The sequence below is a fragment of the Eurytemora carolleeae genome, unplaced genomic scaffold (assembly GCF_000591075.1).
Source record: "Eurytemora carolleeae unplaced genomic scaffold, Eaff_2.0 scaffold5, whole genome shotgun sequence".
Classification (NCBI taxonomy): Eukaryota; Metazoa; Arthropoda; class Copepoda; order Calanoida; family Temoridae; genus Eurytemora; species Eurytemora carolleeae.
This window is the reverse complement of record NW_019396741.1, coordinates 849,957-866,191: the sequence shown is the minus strand read 5'-3', so window position 1 is coordinate 866,191 and position 16,235 is coordinate 849,957. Positions and strand designations below refer to the sequence as shown.

General features: G+C 32.1%; 1 protein-coding gene across 1 annotated transcript in view; it reads left to right on the top strand.

The window, feature by feature from the left end:
• LOC111708047 (nuclear speckle splicing regulatory protein 1) overlaps positions 1 to 16,235 on the top strand; it is a 70,854-nt gene that overhangs the window by 27,429 nt on the left and 27,190 nt on the right. The window lies entirely within an intron of this gene.

Here is a 16,235-nt window from a genome sequence, read left to right as displayed (position 1 = left end):
TTGAATATAGTAAAGAAAAATCAAAAACGGGTTTTCTAAATTGGAGAGTTTCTTCCATTTCTGTATAAAATCTTAAATGGCGCGCAAAATTTCAAATTATCGGCTTCATATTCTGATTTCTGATTGGTTGAATTTTATACACTTTTCAGGATACAAGTACAAGATTAGGTTAGTCTCGATATTAAGAAAAAGAGAGGATCACGCATTATTCTCGATATCCACCATTCTAAAGTTTTCAGCTCAGGTCTAATAAAAAACTGTTGGCGGAGAAAAATAAATAAAGAAATAATGTTAAATATATTGGTAGGGAGACCAAATTAGTTTTATTATAAACTTATTTAGAATAAAGGGACAATCTACGAAATTTCAAGTACTAAGCTAAATGTTTAAAGTTTCAGGCCCAATTCAGGGATTCAGGGAGATTAGGAAGATATTTCTTTTATATATCTTTTAAATATTTAATACTTCTCATGTCAAATCTCTACTTACCCTCCCCCTTCCTCGTATATAAACTTAATGTAAAAAATTAATCCAAAATTTCAGTTCGTATTTCAGCTTTTCTAAAAAAACATATTTATGTCTTTCTTTAGTTGATGCTGGTAGTTTTAAACAGTTTTTCAACAAATTATGGAAAAAAAACTTGTTTTTGCGAAATAAGAGTTACGATCAATAATCTATTTTGCATAAATTTTAACTAAAACAAAATCGTATTCCTGTTACATTAGATCATTGCTCAAAACTTAGATTAAAATATTTTTTTTTGGGTTTTTGGTTTAATTCATAAATTCATAATTCGAAGTTAATTATACAAGTAATAACCATACAACTCTGGAATATGAACAAGACTGTAAGACACAGGTCATCTCTTTAAATAGTCAAATAAACATGAGACACAGCAGCTGTGCAACCAAATCAGACCCATTTCACTAAACACGTGATTTAGTATGTTTCAGTTAAAAAACGATTTGCTCAATAACAACATCAATTTTACTTTCGTACTGCTTTAATGTCGTCTTCCTATTCCACAGTTTTAATACTATCACTGTAAGTGTATTTACAAAAAGTCTGGAACGATTATGTACATGGTTTTATTCTGTTGTTAACGCAGCTAATTATTCCTTTATTATTATTTATCCTGATACCATTATAAACCCAGACAGCTAGTCTGGGTTGTAAAGATACATATATTATAAGTAATTCGAATCGGTACACTATATATACATGACTATACAAAAAAGATGAGATATCAGAATTCTTAAACATTAGATGCCAAAACTCTTCTTAAAAATATTTTTTCTTTGAAACTACAAATGACTTAGTTACAAAAGTTAGGTTAAAATAAATGGCAAGTCGATTTTTAAACATGAAAGGTCAATACTTTTCTTAAGATGAAGCTAAAAACAATATTTTTAAAAATATTCATTTCTCGGGTTACAAATCAAACTACAAATGACTTAATTTAAATGCCAAGGCGTTGTGACACTTTGAAGTTGACCCAATCTTTATATGATGCAGCTTTACATAGGATTTTATGTGAGTCTGGATAAAACATATTTATCTATTTCTAGAATTTCAGGGGGACCTTTGTTTAACTTTGACCGTTATTTTTTAAATTTTGAATGAATTCATTTCTTTTTCTGGATAAATCATTTAAATAGAATTTAACTTTGCTTAAAATATCTTTTTTTTGTAGATTGATTGAGGAAAGGGGGCAAGGGGGGGGAGTGATGATTCTAAAATAAATCGAATTCCTATTTTAAGATCTAAGATTACAGAAAAGTAGTTTGGAATCCGTACTTAGCATTCAACAACGGATCAGAGTTAAAAGGAACATTGGGGACTGTATACACAATAGTTTCAGTAGAAGTAAATATTTCCATTTACTGTCATAGCGCCGATATCTCCAATTGGATAATGAGCTAGATAGAAAGTACGGTTTCCATTCGCAAAAATTTTGCGCAATTTTTGCGGAACGAAACGCAAAATTTTTCTGTCTTTGCGCATTAGTTTTGCGCGAAAAAACAACAATTTGCGCAATCATTCGCAAAAGTCATTTCGCGCAAAATTGCCTTATTCCGCTTTTGCGAAACTCAAGTTTTGCGCAATTCCGCAATTTCGTAAAAATCAAACGTTTGGTGACGGTGTGTGTTTCTTATAATTCAATTCTGGAAAAATCTTGTTTTGGAATGTCTTCCTGTTGGTCACTTTTATATAATTGACCAATGACAGTTAAGAAGGGTTCAAATCTCACAATTTTCTCGACAATTTTAGTTTTGGACATGCATATTTCCTAAAAGTGGAATATTTTTCCTTGCATTATTCTATATGAGATTAAAAAGATTTTAGAAATTTGATTAAAAAAATTTAAGAATATAATTCATACTTGATTAGGCAAAGCTTTTAAGGATCACTTGAAAATCTTTAATAGGATTAAAATATTGGCAAGTTTCACACTCTCTAATTTCTATTTTATTAATTTTGGTCCCTTAATTTAAACTTTTTGTAACTGGAAGTAACCAATTGAGTGTAGTATAATCGTTATCCTACTCGTATGTTAATATTTTTCATGTATGGAATAAATCTTCAGTTGTTAAATTCTAAGCTTAGAATATCAATTTTTGACAATTTGCCTAAAAATTTACATTTTGCGTAAAACTAGAGGTTTTGCGCAAATTGCGCAAAAAAATTGCGGTCTTGCGCAAAAAAATTAAGCAAACCTAAAATTTCGTTTCATGCGCAACTTTTGCAAAAAATATTTCCGGTTTTGCGCAAATTGCGCAAAAAAATAGCAAAAAACTCATTGCGTTTCATGCGCAAAAATAGCGCAAAAGTTCGCATTAAAAAGACTTCGTAGAAATCTCCGAACAAATTTGTAAAGAATAAGAAATTAAATTTAACGATAAAAACGAAATAATTGACTCTTACATTGATTTAAAGGCAAATTTCTTTTGATAAATATGTGCCTAAACATCTAATCCGTTTACTATAGAATTTGTACTATATATTTTGTCGTCGTTATAACTAATAATTAAAAAAAAAGATTCTGAAAAATACCCACCCAAATTCATAATTTTGAACGTCGACTTTACACTCAAACTCAGTAATTATACTTCGTGGAAACGTTTAATATGTCTCAAATGAATCCTAAAAAAAAATTCTACAATACTGCATCCCCAGTTCAACCACCATACATTTCCGGTCACTCCCTTTAAATAAATTCTCTGAAGTCTCAGTCTGTGTGGGTATTACTTCTCCTAAACTTCATTCTCACCTCATCTTATGTAGTTTCCGTTTTCCATTCTTCAAGCTTCCTTCCTCTGGCAGTCAATAGAGATAACTCGTCTTATTTCCTGTCTTTCTATCTATCTATCTTCAAGGAATGAAGTTATAGTACAGAGAGGTTTCTTTACAATATTCTTTACCTGAGCCCGCGATTTAAAAACTTCGGCTTGAGCTGTAATTCTCAAAACTCGACTTTAAGACCCGATCTTTGACCCAACTCTAACGACAGGTTTTGTCACGTGATTGACAGCAAGATCTTTGACTCCGAAACCTCAAGTCGTAAATAAGGCCCAACGACCGCTTAGACCCGTCCCATATTTTCCCGAATTTTTTAAATCGCGGGCTTTGTAATATTAAGAAAAAAATGCAGACCAATGCCTGAACTATTTTATTTTTATTTTGAAGTTAAATAATTCTAGATATTTTTACAAATGAATGTCATGAATCATGTTAAAGATCAAGGATCTGTCCTAGTGAACGATTTTTGGACCCCCCGCCCCCGGGACCCCCTTCCTATCAATTTTGTACATGACCAAATTAGTCATGCGCTGCGGCCACGGGTTAGGTTAAGTTAAGACACTTTCTGTAAGATGTATGTACACAATTGATAGTAGGGGGCCGGGAGGGTCCCCAAAAATCGTTCTCTAGGAATATACCAAGATCAACCGTAACCTTTAGGTCATCTCTCGTCTGTCATGATTTATTGGACACATGGTATTTACAACCAGAAAAACTAAAATTTGTTGCCTCAACAGAATTTGACAAAAACTAAACAAAACCTAAAAATTCGCAAAATTTTATATTGTTTCCTAGTGTAAAAAAATGGCACAAACCTTGAGTATCTCTTCTGTTTTAGCATGAAAGTTTGGTCCCATTTTGTAGATGTAAACTAAAGTTATACGAGGTGTTTACGTCATGTTTACGTCCTTTGTTTACATCATAAAACCGGTTTTACATCCCGCATAAACTGCATAAACTACTAATTTCCAGCTGTATAGCTCTAAGCCTGGGACCAAGGCTTTTTATGCCAGAAAGGGACTTCTCGCTAGTGTTCGTAGAAACTGAAATTTTCTAATCTCTATATCTTTGCAACCTTATAGTCTAAACCTTTGATATTTCAAACTTCTTTGATTCCACATAATTCATAATTTAAAACATATCAGGTCTATGACATATAGAGATAAAAAATAAGTGTTCGTGGCTATGACTCACATCCTTTCAGTATTATAAAATTGGTAACAATCAATACAGTTATATTCAATAACGTATTTTGAGAAAGCTTCTAAAAAATATAAGATTAGACTTTTCTCTGATAATATCAAATAAAGGGGTCTTTGAAGCAATGTGGCCATGTTTGTAATTCGCGTTGATACAGCATACTGTGATTTTCAGGTCTGTATTTAGTAAATGCCCTACTCCATAAGTAGATCTCAAACCGTATCTATCCAGGTCCAGTTTGTCAGCTATCAATGTCAGCAAGGACAAATGTTTAGCTATCAATGTTAAACCGAACACAAGCTCTTAATCTATCAATGCCAAACCAATGGGACCAATCTCAGCTTGAATGTTTCAACGATGACCAGCTATCAATGTCGACAGGGACAAAAGCTCTTAATCTATCAATGTTGAACCAATGAGCAGGATCTCGTAAGCTATCAATATCAATAGGAAGCTTGTAACTGTCAATGCCAAACCAATGGGCACAATCTTGTAAGCTATCAATATCAATCGGAAGCTCGTAACTATCAATGCCAAACCAATGGGCACAATCTTGTAAGCTATCAAAATCAATCAGAAGCTTGTAACTATCAATGCCAAACCAATGGGCACAATCTTGTAAGCTATCAAAATCAATCAGAAGCTTGTAACTATCAATGCCAAACCAATGGACACAATCCTCATCCTGTTTATCAAAACAGGGAAGGATTCTCTCGCAATAAACAGTACAGAGTCTCTATTTCAACTAAGTATATTTGATTAGAATTAGAAGCATAATTACAAGTTATGTGCTGTTATATATAACATAGTTAAGCAATCACAACATGGGTATGATGGAGATATTTATATCTATGTATCTAGATTGGGTTAATCCCAATGCATGATTTGCGTATTTACTAATGGGCATATTTAGCTATATGGACGATAAACAACGTAATTTATCTAGATTTACTATGGGGCCTCTGGATTTATTACATGTATAAAATTTGACATGCTGCAATTCATTAAGCATGTTTTATTATACCAGACCTACCATAACATGGCATGCCGGAGAACCCGCAAGCTGTCTATTGCCAGGCAAGCAAAGCATGCTTAAGTTTACTATGTGACTATACCAGGGCATGCTGCATGCACGTTAAATAAAGGCATTCTACATTTAACCAAGCATGTGCTGCTATACCATGCTATATTTAATCAAGCGTGCTTTAGTTTACCATGATGCTATAGCATGGCATGCTATATTTAGCCAAGCATGCTTTAGTTTAACATGCTGCTATACCATGCTATATTTAATCAAGCGTGCTTTAGTTTACCATGCTGCTATAACATGGCATGCTATATTTAGCCAAGCATGCTTTAGTTTAACATGCTGCTATACCATGCTATATTTATCCAAACATGCTTTAGCTTACCATGCTGATATACCATGCTATATTTAGCCAAGCATGCTTTAGTTTACCATGATGCTATACCATGCTATATTTAGCCAAGCATGCTTTAGTTTACCATGCTGATGTACCATGGCATGCTATATTTAGCCAAGAATGCTTTAGTTTACCATGCTGCTATACCATGGCATGCTATATTTAGCCAAGCATGCTATAGTTTACCATGCTGCTGTACCATGGCATGCTATATTTAGCCAAGCATGCTTTAGTTTACCATGCTGCTATACCATGGTATGCTATATTTATCCAAGCATGCTTTAGTTTGCCATGATGCTATACCATTCTATATTTAGCAAGGCATACATTACTTTACCATGCTGCTATGCTGCTATGCCATAGAATGCTACATTTAGCCAATCATGCCTTGGTTTGCCATGATGCTATACCAAGGCATGCTACAAGGCATGCTTTTGTTTACCATGATTCTATACCGATGCATTCTACATTTATCCAATCATGCTTTAAATTGCCATGCCTACTACAATATGACATGCTACAGTGACCAAGCATGCTGTAGTTCGCCAGATCTGCAATGCCATGACATGCTGGGGTTGCACCTGCAAGCGTATACTGGCGCACTATACCATGACATGTGTATTTGAACATGCATACTGTAGTTTACTTGTGAGTTTTGTATGTTTTAACCGAGTTTAGTGATTTCGTTAATTTTTGTAGAATTAGAAACAAGCTGAGCAAGCATATCCTGCTAGGCACTAATTGAAAGTGAATGTTGTTGTTTTGTGTATGTTCGATATTCCAGACAAGTTTTTATCCGTCTGCCCTCCTCCCTCCTTCTCTCCCGGCCCCTCCCCTCTCCCCTCCCTGCGGCCTCGAGACCCGACCCCCCGCGGCCTCCCCTGGGTGCTCCGTCTTTAGAAGGAGAATGCGACAGAAATAAGAATATTTGTCTGTTAATACACCATAAACATCTTAAACATCATAAACACACACAATGCGTAGACAATTCAAAGTTTCTATTCGTAGCTTGAAAGGGCCTTTAAGCATAGTTTTAAGTGACCTTTTAATATTCTAATTAAAATTCTATTTACAACGGTAAATCTAAAACAGGGGCGTACGATGGGGACCGGGCCCCCCCCCCCCCCCCCCCCCTACGCGTGCCCCATATGAAAAACTTTAAAATCTCACTTTTGCCATTAACTAAAAAATTTTCATGAAAAAAGCTTAAATCCATACTGCCTTCAGTGCAGTAAATTTATCTTTGATATCATTATTTTTAATATTTACACAATATGTATCGTTTCTATGAAAATGTAGATAATTTTTAAGAAACGTTTCCATCTCTATTTTTCACCCATTGAAGCTTACAATACCACAGTATTAAGAGGAAGTGTCTGATGAGTCCACTTTAGAAAATTACATAAATAATTTATTAACACTTGCAGTTATATGGAAGTGATGATGTATATGATCGAATAGTTTACATAGTCAAAAAGGTATCAATATTTTTTCCAAAAAGGGGTTTTTAAGGGAGAGGCACCCTGATAATGATGTTCGTTTAAAAATATAGAAATATTTTTGAATGACAAGATTATTAGTAATATGTATTGCTATATAAATATACGAAAAAAAATAATTATCTCAGATTATATACAAATACTAATCATTTACAACTACTTTACATGGAAGTTATCGACATTTTACTTTACCAATGGTTGCCAAGACCAATTTTGCCTGAAAAACATCAAGAGTGCAGCGAGGGATGTATTTTAGACAAAATTTATCAAGGTTACCCTTGGTTAATTGAAATTAAATTAAAATTTAAAAAAAAGTAGTAGTACACAATTTTATGGTCTTTTGACATGAAAATGCCCGAATTTTTTCACAAAAACTTCTCAGAGCGGGTGGATATTTTACATAAATGTCCCAAGGGACGTTAAGTAACTTAACCTACCTCTGTTGGGGGAATCATAGGTCGGTAATGTTGGTCACAAAGCGGTAACATATATTACTAAGATTAAGAAAAATGTTGTTAGAAAATTTCCTTAATGTAATTAATATAATGAATACTGATTTTTGTATAAAAATGGAGAAAGATGTTTGAATGAAAAGAATATTAGATAGATTATGTATTATTATGTAATATTATGTTTAATTATGTAAATATGAAAAGACTTAACTATGTTCAGATTGGATACAATATTTATAGTAAAGATGAATAAAATGATCTAAATTATCTCATGCTCTAAAAACTTGTAGAATTCTGAATTATGCTTATATTCCTTATAACTTTCAAAATCTATTTCTTTAAAGCAATAGTTATTCAATTCTGAGAGAATTTTTATCCTCCCATTTTTACTCATGATTTTGAATAAAAAAGTTTCTTATTTGATCCGAGGCAGATAAGTAACATTTTATACCGGCTAAGCAGAGCTGAAAACTTTAGAATGGGATATCCTTAATCCCGATCAGTAAATTAATCTGGAGATTAACAACAAGAGGATAACAAGCATTATGTTATCTCCAGATTAAATATTACTTGTTGTCCTCATGAATTTAATCTCTGTCCGGTTTCCCTTTTTATTTCGCGGATTTTAATTTAAAAAATCGCACATTGCTTAATGAAACTTAAATTGAATAAATTTATTTATCCGATTGTCTTGTGTTATCGTTTGGTAAATTATGTTTATTTTTATTTTTTTGTTTGTTTTCGGTTTACTTTCAAGATTTTTAATCACTCACTACCTACGTTCGGGATTAAAAAATCTTGAATTTAAACTTTAAACAAAAGAAAAAAGTAAAAATCCCGGCCAATTAAACGTATTGTCCCGCATGATAACACAAGACAGTTTCACAAATAGATAATATAAAATCTGTTTAACAGATAATAGATAATAGATAATAGATAATATAAAATCTGTTTAACAGATAATAGATAATAGATAATAGATAATATCAAATCTGTTTAACAGATCGTTTTTTTCAGAGAATGCCAAAATCATAGATCTTTTAACACAATAAATACCCTTACAGCCATTGCTTTCATTCTGTTCTGAATTTGAGCATTTTGATGGCCATGGAATTGTTTTCGTAGATAACAATCCGGTCAAGATAAGAAGAATTTGGAAAATTTGTATTTTAATTTAAATAAGCAAAATGTTTAATTTTTATTCATTACGTTTTGATGTCTGATATTTATATGTGTAATCTTTATGAGGGAATACATTTTTAAAATATTATTTAAAGAATATTTGAAATTCAGCTGTCCACTTTCAAATATTGACTTTTAAATCCATTTAATCTTTTTTTTTGCAATTTATGGTCTGATGCAGCACAGATTTTTTATTTAACATTTTTCAAATCATTTTTATTTTATGTTACTTAACTATAATAATCAGCTTGTTAGCTTAATAATGATTAAACATTTAAATTTAAAGAAAAAAAAAATATGGAAAAGCTCAGTTTATAATGTTTAAGGCAAAAATTTCTAATACTGAAAATATATAGAAAATAACTATTTTCTAACAAAAAATATTTGTCGCATGTCACAGTAAGATTTCGTACATTTTAAGTCTCAAGAAAAAGTCATTAACAATTCTACAGGGGTGAACAAATTTTATTTTAAAAAAATTGTCATTTATCAGAAACTTATGACAAATTTGGGTAAATTTATTTCGCCCCCCCCCCCCCCCACCTCCTAGAAAAACTATATGAATTATCTCGTTTTCTCCAAATATTTTATATTTCGTATTTATTTCAGAGGTTGCGTGATTATTTCTTCAGAAATGGTTTTTTGTATTACCAATCTAATGTCACATGTGTACATTTATTGAAACATAAAACTGCAAATTAAGAGCTTTTTTATCTACAAATGATTTTATAACTAGATATTGGATTTACACCAGAATAATTTTAGAAAATAAAATGTGATATAAAGTGTTCAATAGACAGAAGGAGATATTCCGATTCCTGCTACGAAAAAAAACAAACATTTTTTAATTCAATATTGGAAATTTAGTTCTTCTTAATAGCTCTTCAAGACAAATAATTGATTGAAAACATGTAAAAAAAATTCGCCTTTTTAAGGGGGTGGGGGGTGCCCAGGTAGCGTTTTCCAAAGCGCAATTAATTGCGCAAATAGCGATAAGCTTGATCTACAGCTTTTCAGTACAAATTTAAAATTCATTTTGTCTTTTGCTATTGGTAGGACATTGCACACTAAAACTTAGTTCTGCATTTTCTCAAAGTTTTGTGATAATTAACTTAAAAATATATTTTTTATTATTATTAACGGTAATTTTTAACAAAATTTAATTACACTTTCCAGAGATTGAATAAAACGTTATTGTGCACATGGAAACCCTGCAGGTTCCAAGATAATTTAGTTGTATGACACTCAGAACCAGAATACTAGAAACAATTAAGAAATTATATCATTTGTCTCTCTCAAGCTCAGATCTAGAGCCATAACAGAGAGATTCATGGGATAATATTTGTCATCTTCATGCTGCCCCTTAGAGGAAAGAGGATAAGAAATAGACATAGCTGCTCTGAAAAGTTGCGTCTATTTTCAAGACCAGGTCAACATGGAAGTGTCACAACGCGCATCTTGACATTTATCTCAATAACTGAAATCTACTTTCTCGTATCCCTAGACATACTAATTTATATTATAGTGGAGTTTGATAATGTACCTCCCAAAAACCTCAGAACATTTTTTGTTAACAAAAATAATTCAAATAATTCGTTTAAATGGAAAGCCGATTAAAAATCAATATATGAAAATAATTCAATTAACATAAAATACGGCAGTTATGCAAAGTACACATGTAATAAATATTGAGGCAAACCACATATTTATAAACTAGAATACACCTTACATTGTAACCTTACTATGATTTAAATAACAACGTCAAATCTGCATTGCGATTAAGCCTAACTACGTTTATAAATAACTATGTAAAACTCGCAATTACGTTCATTAATGTAACCTGTCCCATAGAACTCAAAATATACCTTAGTTGGAAAAATACTAGTTGATTATGGTGTACAAGTAATTGTTCCTCGTTTAGCGAACAAGAGGGGTCCTGAATCACTTTCTTGAAAGATAAATATAGATTGGGAATTACAGTGAATTGTATCTTGTAAGACAGCTACCTAAGACTAATGACTGAGTCGTATCTGGATTGATATTGACTATGGTATTACTGATGAACCTTGAGTTCTACATTGAGTTGCTTCTTGTAAGACAGATACCTGAGCATACAGACTGAGTCGTTTCTGGATTGATAGTGACTATGGTATTACTGATAAACCTTGAGTTCTAGATTGAGTTGTATCTTGTAAGATCATTTTAAAAACCAAACTTTTAAAAAAACTATCCTTTTTCAAAAAATCAAAACCTTAACAACCCTATTTATAGCACATTCATCTGAAATTCACGATGAAGTGAGTACACATGAAAAAGTACACAATCATCTTTAAAAATAATTTTTATTAAAATGTTGTAATCTTGCTGTAAATGACATATTTCTAAAAATGTCAAGGACCTTTTATTAAAAACCAATCTAAAATTACAAATTCAACAAAAAAAAACAATAATTTAAAAATGAAAGGGGGGTATAGGCTCATGGCAAAAATAATCACTTTTGATCGCTACTAATTTTAATGCTATCTGTTGCGTCTATAAGGAGAAAATTGTTAAAAAGGACTTATACTGAAGAACAAAGGGTCCATATAAAATCAGAAAGTTGCTATATATATATATACGACTTGAATTGCAAAAAAAATCCATTTAATTTATTAAATTTCAAACATATTATTTATATACTACAATCTATTGTCGTCAATTATTTTTTCAACACATTCATAAACAGTTGATACTTAATAATATTTTTTAAAATTTTTATTGCATATGTTTGCTCTCCATACTTTGAATGATTACCACGTGGCAGAAACAAAACCATTATAAGTGCATTGTATGTAATACAAATTTAAAAAAATATTAGAAGAAAGTGTATTTTCTTAAGTGTACAATTTTGAAGTTCAAAATTAATCAAATGGCAATGCTTTCAATATTTAAAATAACATTTTTTTGAGGAGATTTGTTAATTCATATCAGACATAAAAACCACAGCATACAAAAATGTACTTTTATCATGAATGTAAATCTGAAGCCTCTAAGTCATGTATTTAAATGAATAGAATAAAAAGATATAAAGAGTTTGAAAAGTTAAGAAAGAGCTCATTTGAAACCAATTCTAACCTAATATCCTACTTTAAACCATTCCAACCTCCTGTAATGTTCAACATTCCCCTCAAACCTACATCTTTACAGGGTGACTGAGAAAAAATCACAGGAGATCTAGAGACCTTTGGAAAAGGAAGACGACATAGTTTTACAAGTAGCATAAACAAATGAAATGGTCTGTGCACACTACACAATTTGTCTCATCTAAGGTGGTATAAACAATTATATCAATATAATGAATACAAATGTTTTATTAAAGTTAACCATGCTTTACAAGTTTACAAGTATTTCAAGAGAATCGGTTTTAATTGACAGCTTCTTTTAGATTATACATGTTTTTGTGTATCCATGCTCTTTGAAAGTTTGATATAAATCAAAATTGGAATCAAAATTTGACTCCTTTAGATTGAAGCCTACCACTGTAATATTTAAAGTCATAACTCAAGAGTCTAAAATTCGTCTTACTGTAAACCCACCAAGGGTTATACACCCAATTTAAATAATCTCATAAGTTCATAACTCCCAGTCGGAGAAATGATGTACATAACAAATACAATCTAAACATAAAGCCTAACAACTCTGGGGTCAGTATTGAACTCAACGGTAATTTTACAACTTTGTAAAGACAAGTCAGGCCAAGGGGTGCAATGAACCCAGAGAAGAGGCAGCCTGACAACAAACTTTAGAGAGTATCAAACCCTTCCTTATCAAGTATTGAGGAATAACATGATGCTGGAGAAAGAAGTAACAGGATTATCTGTCGGCAGAGAAAGCAATATAATCCGCCTATTTATGCTGGAGATAAAGTTTAGTCAGCACCAAGCATCTGAAGAGAAGAGTCAAATGAAAAAAATACTCGTCCTTTAGGCAAAAGTTGGTCCAATTGTTTGTATAATTATATTGTAAATATATGTGTATGTGTGTGCAACCATGCATTATTTTTCAACTCAATCTTGGCTTATTTATACAGAGTTCTTTTCAAGTTTACATTACTAGTACAGAGTGTTCTAGTTCTCACACTAAGAGTCAATTTTATGACGTCGCAGATATACAGAATGGTATGATATTAATATTTAATTATTTCTTTGCTCCCACTCTAAAATAAAACTTAGTTTATTATAATCGCAGCTGTCAGACCTGGAGGCCTAGATCACGGCAAATTAAAGTAAATTGCACAAACGCTTGAAATCTAAAATGTTTTTAATCATAAAATCACATATGGAGGAGCTATCAAGGAAAGAAAAGAATGCTGTGAATTTCTAGTGCACCTTTCTAATGAACTGGATTCCTTTGCTTACAAATCAAACTTGGAGAAGCTCCGAGGTCACAAATCCGTACTAGTAATGTCACAGAAGTTTGACCTTCTCTTAGTTGACAGTAGGTTAATTGTTTTGAATGTCTTCTTCTATAAACTATAATAGATATTAAAGAATTTTTGCAGATTATTTAGTTGAAACAAAGGAAAAATGCAGGTAAACCGCTGTCATTTGGGTTGAGTAATAAGAAACAAAAATTCAATATATCACTATAGTTTCAGAAGAAGTAAATATTTCCATTTACTGATTTAAGGATTCATAACTCTGATTGGATAATGAGATAGATAGAAAGATAGATATTACCGCCATACTATTCCATTGGTTCAGAATAGACAACAAGCACATGACTGAACCCTGATTGGATCAGGCGCTAACCGACTCGGCATACAAGAGTGATATAAGTAATTTCAAATGTGCAACAAATTTAGCTTGAAACCCTGCAGCAACAAATTTTAAATAGATAATTATTCAAATCTCCCGAATATAGAACCGCCCTACACCATCTAGTTTTAGGAACCCCCCTGCACAATCTAGTTTTAGGAACTCCCCTGCTCTATATAGTTTTAGGAACCACCTGCACCATCTAGTTTTAGGAACCCCCTGCACCATCTAGTTTAAGGAACCCCCCTACAACATCTAGTTTTAGGAACCCCCCTGAACCATCTAGTTTTAGTATTTGAAATTTCATCATATTCCCAGCAGGTGGATTCATTTACACAGATAAGCCTAGATTCAATGGATTCACGCCAACCTAAAGTAAGTTCATACTGATAAACCTAGATTCCATGGAGTCACGCCAACCTAAAGTAAATTTATACATATAAACCTAGATTCCATGGAGTCACGCCAAACTAAAGTAAATTTACACAGATAAACCTATATTCCATGGAGACAAGCCAACCTAAAGTAAATTTATACAGATAAACCTAGATTCCATGAAGTCACGCCAACCTGAAGTAAATTTATACAGATCAACCTAGATTCCATGGAGTCCCGCCAACCTAAAGTAAATTTATACTGATAAACCTATATTCCATGGAGTCACGCCAACCTAAAGTAAATTTATACATATAAACCTAGATTCCATGGAGTCACGCCAACCTAAAGTAAATTTATACAGATAAACCTAGATTTCATGGAGTCACGCCAAACTAAAGTAAATTTACACAGATAAACCTAGATTCCATGGAGTCACGCCAACCTAAAGTAAATTTATACTGATAAACCTATATTCCATGGAGTCACGCCAAACTAAAGTAAATTTATACAGATCAACCTAGATTCCATGGAGTCACGCCAAACTGAAGTAAATTTACACCAATAAACCTAGATTCCATGGAGTCACGCCAAACTAAAGTAAATTTACACAGATAAACCTATATTCCATGGAGTCACGCCAACCTAAAGTAAATTTATACAGATAAACCTAGATTCCATGGAGTCACGCCAACCTAAAGAAAATTCATACAGATAAACCTAGATTCCATGGAGTATTGCCAACCTAAAGTAAATTTACACAGATAAACCTAGATTCCATGGAGTCACGTCAAACTAAAGTGAATTTAAACAAATAAACCTAGATTCCATTGTGTCACGTCAAACTAAAGTAAATTTATACAGATTAACCTAGATTCCATGGAGTCGCGCCAAACTAAAGTAAATTTATACATATAAACCTAGATTCCATGGAGTCACGCCAAACTAAAGTAAATTTACACAGATAAACCTAGATTCCATGGAGTCACGCCAAAATAAAGTAAATTTACACAGATAAACCTAGATTCCATGGAGTCACGCCAACCTAAAGTAAATTTATACATATAAACCTAGATTCCATGGAGTCACACCAAACTAAAGTAAATTTATACAGATAAACCTAGATTCCATGGAGTCACGCCAAACTAAAGCAAATGTATACAGATAAACCTAGATTCCATGGAGTCACACCAACCTAAAGTAAATTTACACAGATAAACAGTCACGCCAACCTACAGTAAATTTACACAGTCAAATCTAGATTCCAATGAGTCACTCAAAAATGAAGTAAATCTACACAGATATACATAGATTCGCTTTTTTCGCGAAATTTCGCTTTAATCTGTTTCGCATAAAATGCGAAATTTTCAAAAAAATTTCCCATCGTTTTTGCATTTTTTTGCTCAATTAATTTTTGTAAAAATACGATTCAATTCTGGAAGAAATTTGGTTTGAACGTGCAAAAAATTTCGCATTTTCTGCGAAAGTTTTCGTTCGCTGGAAACCCTCTTGTTTAAAAGTTTATAAGCAGAACAAAAATATTTTAATTTATTATATGTAAGCAGTTAAATTCTCTTTTCTCGTAATTGATCGGGAAATCAAAACTATGGAGGTGCAACGGGGTCTAAAAGGTTCTAGAATATTCTAGAACCTTTTAGACCCCGTTGCTCCTCCAGTATTTTAAGCATTTATATCTATTTTTTCGTACCCTGTGAAAAAAATTATGTTTTTATTTTTAGATATAAGATCTACGTTTCTTACTTCTACATGTATTCTTTACCTTGAGTTTTCAGAAAATTTATTTTAAATTTGTCTTTCTTGTTTACTATTGTCAATTGTCGACGCACCAACAAAATTTTATTTGATAGCTGTATTTTTTGTTATATTATTTTTTAAGTCTGAACCCTTGTTTTTCAGAAAAAGCGAGAATAGTTTGCCGGAATTTTCAAGTTTTATTTTCTTGTATTTCTTTTAAAGTTGTTCAAAAAAGGTTTTGTTGACATCATT